Source organism: Megalobrama amblycephala, linkage group LG3, assembly GCF_018812025.1.
Source record: "Megalobrama amblycephala isolate DHTTF-2021 linkage group LG3, ASM1881202v1, whole genome shotgun sequence".
Lineage (NCBI taxonomy): Eukaryota > Metazoa > Chordata > Actinopteri > Cypriniformes > Xenocyprididae > Megalobrama > Megalobrama amblycephala.
In genome coordinates, this window is record NC_063046.1 from 40,182,238 (window position 1) to 40,193,019 (window position 10,782).

Genomic DNA, 10,782 nt, shown 5'->3' on the forward strand with positions numbered 1-10,782 from the left:
GTTTTAGCGAGAAAAGATCAGATGCTCATTTAAAGGTGCCCTAGAATTGAAAATTGAATTTACTTCGGCATAGTTAAATAATTAGAGTTCTTTACATGGAAATGACATACAGTGAGTCTCAAACACCATTGTTTCCTATGTAAATTTGATTTGTGCAAAAGACCTCTGAAGAACAGGCGAAGCTCAACATAACAATGACTGTGACGCAACAGTCGGGATCATTAATATGTACGCCCCCAACTTTTGCATATGCCAGCCCATGTTCAAGGCATTAAACAAGCCGGTATTAACGTCTGGAGCAGCACACAGACTTTATGCAGATAAGCAAGTAAGGACAATAGCGAAAAATGGTAGATGGGGCAATAATAACTGACATGATCCATGATATCATATTTTCAGTGATATTTGTAAATGGTCTTTCTAAATGTTTTGTTAGCATGTTGCTAATGTACTGTTAAATGTGGTTAAAGTTACCATTGTTTCTTACTGTATTCACAGAGACTGGAGCGGTCATTATTTTCATTATTAAACACTTGCAGTCTGTATAATTCATAAACAACTTCATTCTTTATAAATCTCTCCAACAGTGTAGCATTAGCCGTTAGCCACGGAGCTAACGCTGTACAGACACATTCACAGACACATTCAGGGGACACCTTAGACTTATAATACATCTTGTGAAAAAGCGTTCTAGGGCACCTTTAAAACTGATTAAAATGTAATTTATTCACTGATTCCAGAAATTCAGTCAATGTCATTTTGAAGGTAAGGCAACAGCCCATTATCTCCATTTAACCATCTTGTACATAAGGTTACAGTTTGTCTGATCATGTTCCCAGCAGGCATTGTTTGTCAATGTCAGGAAAAAGTCGGACTCCAAATGCTCTAACGTCGGATGTCAAATTTCGTTTGGAATAAACACCACACTGTGGAAAAAAAAGCAACAACACTGAGGTAAAATGTTTAGAGTAAAAAAAGAGAAGAGATGAGCAGAAACACAAAAACTACAACTGACTTCCAGCCATAGCCTGAAGATAAAAGAAGACATTAAATCTCTCAAGATCTCAGCAAAGGATGATTAAATAACTCCACAAACAGCATTACCAGCTTCACTTATTACTAACCAGATTGACATTATGTCTGTCAGACGTCTACAGAAGTTCTTATTGAGAATTAACTGAGGTTTAGATGTTGATTTTTTTTATTGAAAATGATGGTTTGGTTTGATGTTACCATTATGGTGATCAGTATTTTATTTAATTAGGAAGTTTGACTCTTCACTTCTTACGACTATTTTTTCTCTGCCGCTGTATACTGTGTTTATGATGGCAAAAACAGAAAAAAATGTGATAAGATGATGTTGGCTGCTTATTGATGATAAAGATATAATCAGCATATTATAGTGACTTAAGATTGACCGTTATTTCCATTAATGGTAAATGTTTGGCACTGCCATGCACTTCACCATGCATTTTTTATACAGTGTGGTAGCCTATATTTATTCCAATCAAAATGGCCAACATTAGGTTTTGACATCAAATCAATATTAATTTTCAACCAAAATTTGATGTCTGCCTAACATTGGAGCTTGACTTCAAACAAATGTTGGGTTTAGACGTCAACCCAAATTTTCATTTTCAACCAAAAAATTTACATCTGTTTCATATTGGATCACATGGTCACAGTTATATAAAATGAGAAATAATCTAGTTAACTAAATTGTTGCTAACTAGGTAAAATTAACATTACACAGTTTAACCACACTTCTTTTAACTGTCTACGGTCTTGTCTCAGCCTGAGATACATCACCTCATGGCACTGGCTTCTGAAAAAAAAAAAAATAGACATATTTCTGGTTCCATATTTGTATTTAAAAGTCTGTCAAGAAATGTTTCTGCTGTTTACCAGTGACATCTGTCTGTCACAGTTGCTAGGCGACATGAGCGGTGGGTGGAAACAGCTGGTGACGCAAACAGGAAATCCTCCGAAGGTTAGAGCCTTTCTCATTTAACAACATTCGCTTCGACATTTGTGGACTTCACAAGGATCCAGACTTTGAAATTTAATGAAATATGACTAGAACAACAACACTCACTGTTTATTCTTCTGTTTCACGTCAGAGATGTAAATATTGTCCATCCTGAACTTCGAAATGCCGTGTGGACATAAGCAAATAAATGATGAGGATGTGTTTACGCACGTGTCTTAATGTTTTATAAACAAACAAAAAACAAACAGTAAACAGCAGGAGTATGAAATGAAATAAAATATGATTTTTCACAAAGAGACATATTATGTTATTTTCTCCCTCTTTTTCTCAAAATCCCAGAAGAAAAAATGGAAATGTCTTTCCTTTCTCTTTGTCTTTTTAAATCTTTTTTATTTATTTATTTATTTTTTATCCCATTCACATGGATCCACAAAAACGACTAAAATCGAGGTATTATGCTGCCAGGCCAGTAGTTGGTGGTGTCTCTTTGTAAAGAAAAACTATGCACTTAAACACTGAACCTATGATGTCAACAAATTTGTGTTTATAATGGGGATATAAACACAAATATGGGGAAAATAACGGTATTGTTTTCAAAAACTTGGACTTTGAAACCCGTGTTCAAAAATGTGCATTTTCAGCCCCCCAAAACGCAGCTGTCGTGTAAATGAGCTGCCAAAACACATAAACAATTTTCTGTTTTTAGTTAAAAATAGTGTTGTGTAAATAACTCCTTTGTCTCTGGAGCCTCAAACGGAGGGTTTTTAAAGGCTCTCAGTAACATTATCACCTTCACTAATTAACTCAACCCTCACCAATCAGCTCATTAATGGGTTGTTTGGTTCAAACAGAACCAGATAAAAAGTAGAGAACCAAAACAGAGAAACACAAACATACATGTCAAATTGAACAGGGATGTAATACGAGTTATATCCATCAAACATTAAAGCAGCTGTTTAGTTATTAAAGTTAAAGGATTAGTCCACTTTCAAATGAAAATTACCCCAAGCTTTACTCACCCTCAAGCCATCCTAGGTGTATTTGACTTTCTTCTTTCTGTTGAACACAATCGGATATATTTTGATATTTGAAATTATGAAAAAAAAAAAAAAACAGCACTGGCGTCGCATCAGTTAAGCTTTCTCCATAAAGCCGGGTTCACACTGTAATACTATAATACTATAATAGTCCTTTACGATGGTTACTTGTCAGACTGTATGAACATGATCCTCATGTCACACTGTGGGATCTCAGCTGTCATTAATGTCAGACTGTATCACAGTCAAGACGCGTTAAAAACGGATGCGGGCGTGAAAACTTGTCCGGAGTTTTACATCATCAAAACATACACATTCGATGACAGTGAGCTGCGTTACACACGGGACTGAAATGGTGGATAACAACGACATCTCTATCATTAATTTTGATCACGGCTTGTCTTGAAAAACGAAGAAATTTTGACGTTCGTCGTAGAAGTCACACTGGAGGTCAAATCTTGTGCGCCAAATCTTCTGACATTGCCAGAATTTCGTCTGAGGTAAAATTTGATCGCAACGGTCATTAATCGGCTGTCGGTGAACATGTCAAACTAGTGATCAAAGACTACAGATTTTAGGTTAGGATTATAGGAATCTTTTAGGATTTGCAAAATTTGTCTCAGACGACCAAATCGTGGCCAAAATCGCACAGTGTGAACCAGCCTTAAGTTGAATATGGAAGGTGTAGGACGTAGTGTAAGCTTTTTGAACTGTGAGAGTTTTACACTTTCTTCGTAAGTAGAATACGGAAGCCGATTTGGTGGAAGCTAGATATTTTACTTCGTAACTTGTTAAATATGGATTTTTTTTTTTTACACAAATGCATCGCTTCGCTTCAGAAGGACTTTATTAACCCCCCGGAGCCATGTGGAATATGTTTACGATGGATGGCTGGATGTGGATGGAAGAACTTTCTTCAGCTCATACTTGTTGATCCCGCTCACTGCCATTATAAAGCTCGGATGCGTCAGGATATTTATTAATATTTCTATGATTGTGTTCATCAGAAAGAAGAAAGTCATATACACCTAGAATGGCTTGAGGGTGAGTAAAGCTTGGGCTAATTTTCATTTGAAAGTGAACTAATCCTTTAAGAAGAACTTTCTTCAGCTCATACTTGTTGATCCCGCTCACTGCCATTATAAAGCTCAGATGCGTCAGGATATTTATTAATATTTCTGCGGTTATGTTCATCAGAAAGAAGAAAGTCATATACACCTAGAATGGCTTGAGGGTGAGTAAAGCTTGGGCTAATTTTCATTTGAAAGTGAACTAATCCTTTAACATATAAATTATGAATGTTCATATGTATATAATGTTCTGATTAAGGTCCATTTTAATGTAGAGTGATTCTGACTGACACAGATGTCAATATGCAAATAAGGGGAAAAAAGTGGACAAATACAAACATAGAGGAAGTAAAATATGAAATGGGGTTTTTAGAGTAATAAACAAATGATGTGATGTGATGTGATGTGCTGAATGAAGGATGAGAGCAGATAATAATCACATAGTTTATTGCAAACATTGCAATTGTTGCAAACATGGAAAATATACTGTGATGCAAGAAAAATAAAGTATTATTTCTTATCATATCATTAAAGCTGCAGACAGAAACATCAGACTCAGGACAGAAACACACAACCTCTAAAGTAAGAACAACTTCACATGTTCATTCTTCAGCTACAGTTAGATTTTGAGATGTTGATATTGTCTGAATGATTATGTACAGTGTATTTATGTTGCTGTCAATTGTGATATTTTAATCCAAAAAGAATCTGCGAAAAATGTTAATGAGTTTTTTAATGTGTTTTTTTTTTTTTTTTTTTTTTTCTGCAGAAATGGACCAAACCCTGTATTTCATTCTTCTTCTCATTGGTGAGTGTGTTTGTTATTTTATTTATGGTTTATAGTTTCATCAGGTTTGACCCTGTAATGCAAAGCATTAAAGCAAGCCCCTCTCTTTCACAGCTCTCTGCTCCGTATCTGAATGTGTTCAGCGTCAGTATCACTTTATAAACGTGAAGAAGACCTGGACTGAAGCTCAGAAATACTGCAGAGAGAATTACACAGATCCAGCCACCGTTGAACATGAATGACATGAACGAGCTGAAGGAGATTAGGGTGAATGAAGGTGTTCAGTATGTCTGGATTGGGCTGAAGAAGACGGTTGATAAATGGCAGTGGTCTTCAGGAGAACCTACGCTCTATCTGAACTGGGCTACTGGACCGCCTGAAGGCAGACACAATTGTTCTATGATGAAAAATGGACAATGGCATGATCATTCTTGTAGTAACAACCTGACTTTCATCTGCAATTCATCTAACAACAGTAAGTGCAGCTCCTTACATTGACAACAAACCTTTAAAAAAGGTGCACCATATACTGTACAAAATTTTAATGCAATACTAATTGCTTCTATTGTTTAATGTAGTCATAAATATAGGGGAAACAATTTGTTTATAAAGTCAATTTCTGTATAAAGACAAACCGATATTGGACTGTAATTAATATTTTAATTGAACGCATGATGATCTTTTGTTGTTACATGGGATAACAGTAGGAATCTTCCATTAGAAATAATAGAGAAATAGCAAAATTTATACGGTAAATTATAAATTCATATCAAACCATTATTTTGGCCAACATAAATTGTAATGAATATATATATGAGGGAATCATGTAAGGAAACATAATGGAGAAATAAAAGTTTGAAAATCATTGCAATATTCACCAATGTTATAATGTTATATCAGCAAAAACTTTATGAATATACTCTGAATATTTAATGCATCATCAGCTGTAGAAACAGTCTTTGAATGACACATGTTTCTGATGTTTCCACCGCTGCTCTTATTCATATCCAAACCGCAAAGCAGCATAATAATAATGAACTGATTCATGAATCTGTTTCCATGTTTTTCTTGAAGCAAACACAGGACTCGTCTTTGTCAATCAGATGAAGAACTGGACAGACGCTCAGAGTTACTGCAGACAGAATCACACTGATCTGGTCAGTGTGAGGAACCAGAATGAGAATCAACAGGTTGAGAAGATCATTAATGATAGTCACATATCTAATGATGTCTGGATCCATCTGTTCAGAGACTCATGGCAGTGGTCAAATCAGAGCGACTCCTCATTCTGATACTGGAATACTGATGAACCTAATAATATCGTAGGTGATGAAAACTGTGCAGTGGTCGAACAGAAAGAGAACACTCTGAGAAAATAGATAGACATCTCTTGCAACTGAGAATTTTCTTTTATGTGTCATGAAGGTGAGCAGATTCTCACAAAACACACACAATCCATCCATCACCTCCCGATATCTTAAAGTTCACGCTACATGTCTGACATGACAAATTCATCCATTGTTTTTTCTGTATGTTGTTTTTGATCAGTCTCTCTCTAGTTTTTGTTTGTGGTTTGTTTTGTGTCCAGATAAACTGATTCTGATCAACATGAATCTGACGTGGTCTGAAGCTCTAAGATACTGCAGACAGAATCATGTGGATCTGGTCTCGGTTCATTCAGATGAGATGCAGCGTCACGTGATAAATGTGTTTAAACGGGCGCCTACTGCGGTGATGTGATTGGGTTTACGTCACTCCTGCACTGTGGGCCTCTGGTTCTGGGTGAGTGGAGATCTGGTGCTATCACAACTGGGCTCCAGGGAATGGCACAGACGAGGAGGACTGTGCGTCTGCAGTGAGATCTGAAGCAGTTCAGTCTGGAGGAGATCAGCACTGGATCAGCCTTCCTGAAAACAACAAACTCAACTTCATCTGCAGAAATTCTGAAGAGTGAAGGGTTCTTCTTTCATAACTATGTTTCCCACCAGTCACTATTTTGAAAGAGTATAAAACCTTATATTTCACTAAATTAAAGGTGCAATGTGTAAAATTTGAGAGGATCTATTGACAGAAATGCAATATAATATACAGAACTATGTTTTCAGTGGTGTATAAAGACCTTACATAATGAACCGTTATGTTTTTATTACCTTAGAATGAGCCATTTCTATCTCATACACCGCAGGTCCCCTTACATGTCAAGTCGCCATTATGCACCGGCATGTTTCTACAGTAACCCTAAACGGACAAAATGCTCTACAGATCGCATTCCATCACTATGTTCATTGGTGTTTTTAGAGGCAGCTTGCATCGTCACTGTTGAATGCGCACAAGGTAGTAGTAGTAGTCGTCGTCTGGTTTATTAGAAGCAGAGACCGTTCTTTGTTAGAAGTAAGAAGAAACCTCATTGCTTCACACAGGTTACTCTCTGCTGTCTCAGACGACTATGACTTTGTCATGTCAGCCAGACGGCCACTGTAGCTTCTCCAAAAGGGAGGGGTGCAAGGGGTGTGCACAGTTAGCTGCAGAAAATTGTCGAGGTAACAGGTGAGTTGGCTGTGTATATGCCTCCTCTCAAGCTGATTAGATAGACCATTTGAACGTGCTCCTCCTGAACTTTGTTTATAAATTTATCTGCCCTTGAAACGCAAAGATACCTGCTCTTTAGCACCTCTATTGCAGTGTTTTGAAGAAATTAAGACCTGGATGGCTCTAAATTTCCTTAATTTTAATGAAAAGAAAACAGAAGTGGTGTTGTTTATACCAGGGAGAACCCATGAGACAGTAGACCTAAACCTCGGTGAGCTGAATCCATATGTGAAGCCCTATGTAAAAAATGTGGGTGTTGTTATGGTTAACAAACATAATTTGTCACTCGAGATGCAAAAGATGGCGCCTCCGTTGCTGAAAGACTCAACCCCAGTGAGGTTTTCCTTGGTGAATGCTAGATCACTAGCCAACAAGTCTTTTATTTTTAATGACTTTTTCACTTCCAAGGACCTGGACATGTTGTGTGTGACAGAGACATGGATCGGTGTTGGTGAGTCAAGTGTGTTTTCAGAAGTCGTACCTCTGAATTGTACTTATTTTAATTCTCCACGGCTTACGGGTCGAGGAGGTGGAGTAGCAGCTATTTTTAAAGAACACTTAAACTGTCATCGTCTGTCAGCTTATTCCAGCTTCGAACTCAGTATTTTTGAACTAAGCTCTATCGCCCACCCAAATATAACAAAGACTTTATTGAGGAGTTTTCTGATTTTTTGGCTGAAATTATGCCAAAATATGATCGGGTCTTAATAGTTGGGGATTTTAACATCCATGTGTGTTGTCCTGTCAAACCCTTGGCTAAAACCTTTCTTAATCTGGTGGAGTTTTTAATTTAACTCAATTTGTGGATAGTCCCACACATTTGTGGTCATGACTTGGTTTTATCATATGGCTTGCCAGTTGGTAATATTAAAGTCGGTGATGCTGTTTTCTATTACCTGTAATCCTAAAGTGACTGCTCCAACTCGTCGCCATAAAACGATTAATTCTTCAACCGTTCAATCATTCTCAGAGGCTTTTAATGCTATTGACGATGACTATTCAAGGTCTTCATAAGACCTTAACACTGATGATCTGACTTCACTGTTCTCTTCAACTTGTCTTAGTATCTTGGATACTGTGGCTCCTTTTAAAATAGTTTGAGTAAAACCTAGAACTCAACCATGGCTGAACGCTACTACTCGAACTGTAAGGCTCGAGTTTAGTAGGGCTGAACGCCGCTGGAAGAAGGATAAATTGCAGATTTCCTTTGATATTTTGAAGGAGAATCTGCTTAAATATCAAAAAACATTTAGATCTGAGAAATCAAAGTATCTTTCTATTGTCATCTGTAATAACTCACACAAGCCAGCTGTGCTATTTAGTACTATTAACTCGGTTTTAAACACTCCCCAAGCAACCTGTCTAGAGCATTCAGCCGAGATGTGTGAGAAATTTTTAGACTTTTTCATTGACAAGATTGAGGCTGTTAGCTAATATTTTGCTTCCTTCAACTTTTTTCATCCATTTCCACTGAGTGCTCTGCTGTTTTTGATCTGTTTGAGTTGGTGTCTCTTGATTCATTGAAAGAGACCTTTGTTAAAATGAAACCATCCTCATGTGGTATGGATGTTGTTCCTCTCCATCTTCTTAAAGATTCATTTGAAACCATTGGTCCTAAAATTCTTGCAGTTATTAATAGCAGCCTGGCTTCGGGGGTTGTACTTAAGTCTTTTAAACATGCAGCTGTGGAACCAGTAATCAAGAAATCTAATTTGGATCCATCAGTTTTTGCTCATTATAGACCTATCTCAAAACTCCCATTTCTATCCAGACTACTGGAGAAGGCTGTATTTGGACAATTGAATTCATTTTTAGATTTACATGGTATTCATGAATTGTTTCAGTCTGGTTTTAAAGCACTACACAGTACAGAAACTGTACTGTTGAAGGTTTTTAATGACTTACTTCTTGTCACTGACTCTGGTGACTGCGTTATCTTAATTTTACTAGACCTTTCGGCTGCATTTGATACAGTTGACCATAATATCTTGATTTCACAGCTATACAATGTGTTGGTATTAAGGGTACATGGAATGGTTTAAATCCTATTTGGCTGAAAGAACTTTTTCGGTTCATCTTGGAGACTATATGTCTTCAACTGCTGCACTCACATGTGGGGTCCCCCAGGGCTCCATTTTGGGGCCTATATTCTGTTCTCCCTGTATATGCTCCCTTTGGGTAATATTTTTTAAGAAATTTGGTATTTCTTTTCATTGTTATGCAGATGACCTGCAAATTTATCTGCCCTTGAAACGTAAAGATGCCTGCATTTTAGCGCCTCTATTGCAGTGTTTTGAAGAAATTAATACCTGGATGGCACTAAATTTCCTTAATTTTAATAAAAAAAGAAAACAGAAGTGGTGTTGTTTACGCCAGGGGGAACCCGTGAGACAGTAAACCTAAACCTCGGTGAGCTGAATCCATATGTGAAGCCCTATGTAAAAAATTTGGGTGTTGTTATGGATTGTGATTTTAAATTGGATAAACAGATTCATTTAGTAGTAATCTCGTTTTTTCCAATTGAGACAACTCACCTAGGTGAAACCTTTCTTGTCCTCTAAAGACTTTCAAAGAGTTGTGCATATATTAATTATAAGTCACCTTGATTATTGTAATAGCCTTTATTTAGGTATTAGTCAGGCCTCTCTCTCCAGACTGCAAATGGTCCAGAATGCGGCAGCACACGAAAGCGGGAACATATCACTCCCATTCTCGCGTCTCTTCACTGGCTACCTGTCCATTATAGGATTCATTTTAAAATTTTGGTGCTTGTTTTTAAATCTCTTAATGGTTCAGCGCCAAGTTATTTATCGGATTTGATTAATCTGTATGCTCCGTCAAGAGCACTAAGGTCTGCTGACCATTTGCTTTTAGCTGTTCCAAGGGTAAAACTGAAGAGCAGGGGGGACCGAGCCTTGGCAGGGGCGGCCCCAAAGCTCTGGAACAGTCTGCCACTCTACATCAGACAGGCTCAAACACTTGAGGTCTTTAAATCTGGCCTAAAAACTTATTTTTACAGTCTGGCGTTCGATGCTATGTGAGAGCTGCTTTCTTTTACTGTGTCTTAAGTGCTTTTCTTTTATGGTGCTGACTGTATTATTGAATATGTTTTCTTTTTGTATGTACAGCACTTTGATAAACACTTGTTGTTTTAAAAAAGTGATTTATAAATAAACTTTGACTTTGATGCAGACATGTAAGAGGCTGACAATTAGCTGTACATATACTTGTTTATCATTTTTATTTTAAAATCTTTATTTGAATATGGCAACATGATACCTCATTCTACAATATTTCTATGAATAAGTC

General features: G+C 37.1%; 1 pseudogene; it reads left to right on the forward strand.

Annotated features, from left to right (window-relative positions):
- Positions 1-1,146: 1,146 nt before the first annotated feature.
- LOC125265272 lies at positions 1,147-10,664 on the forward strand (annotated as a pseudogene).
- The last annotated feature ends 118 nt before the right edge of the window (positions 10,665-10,782 follow it).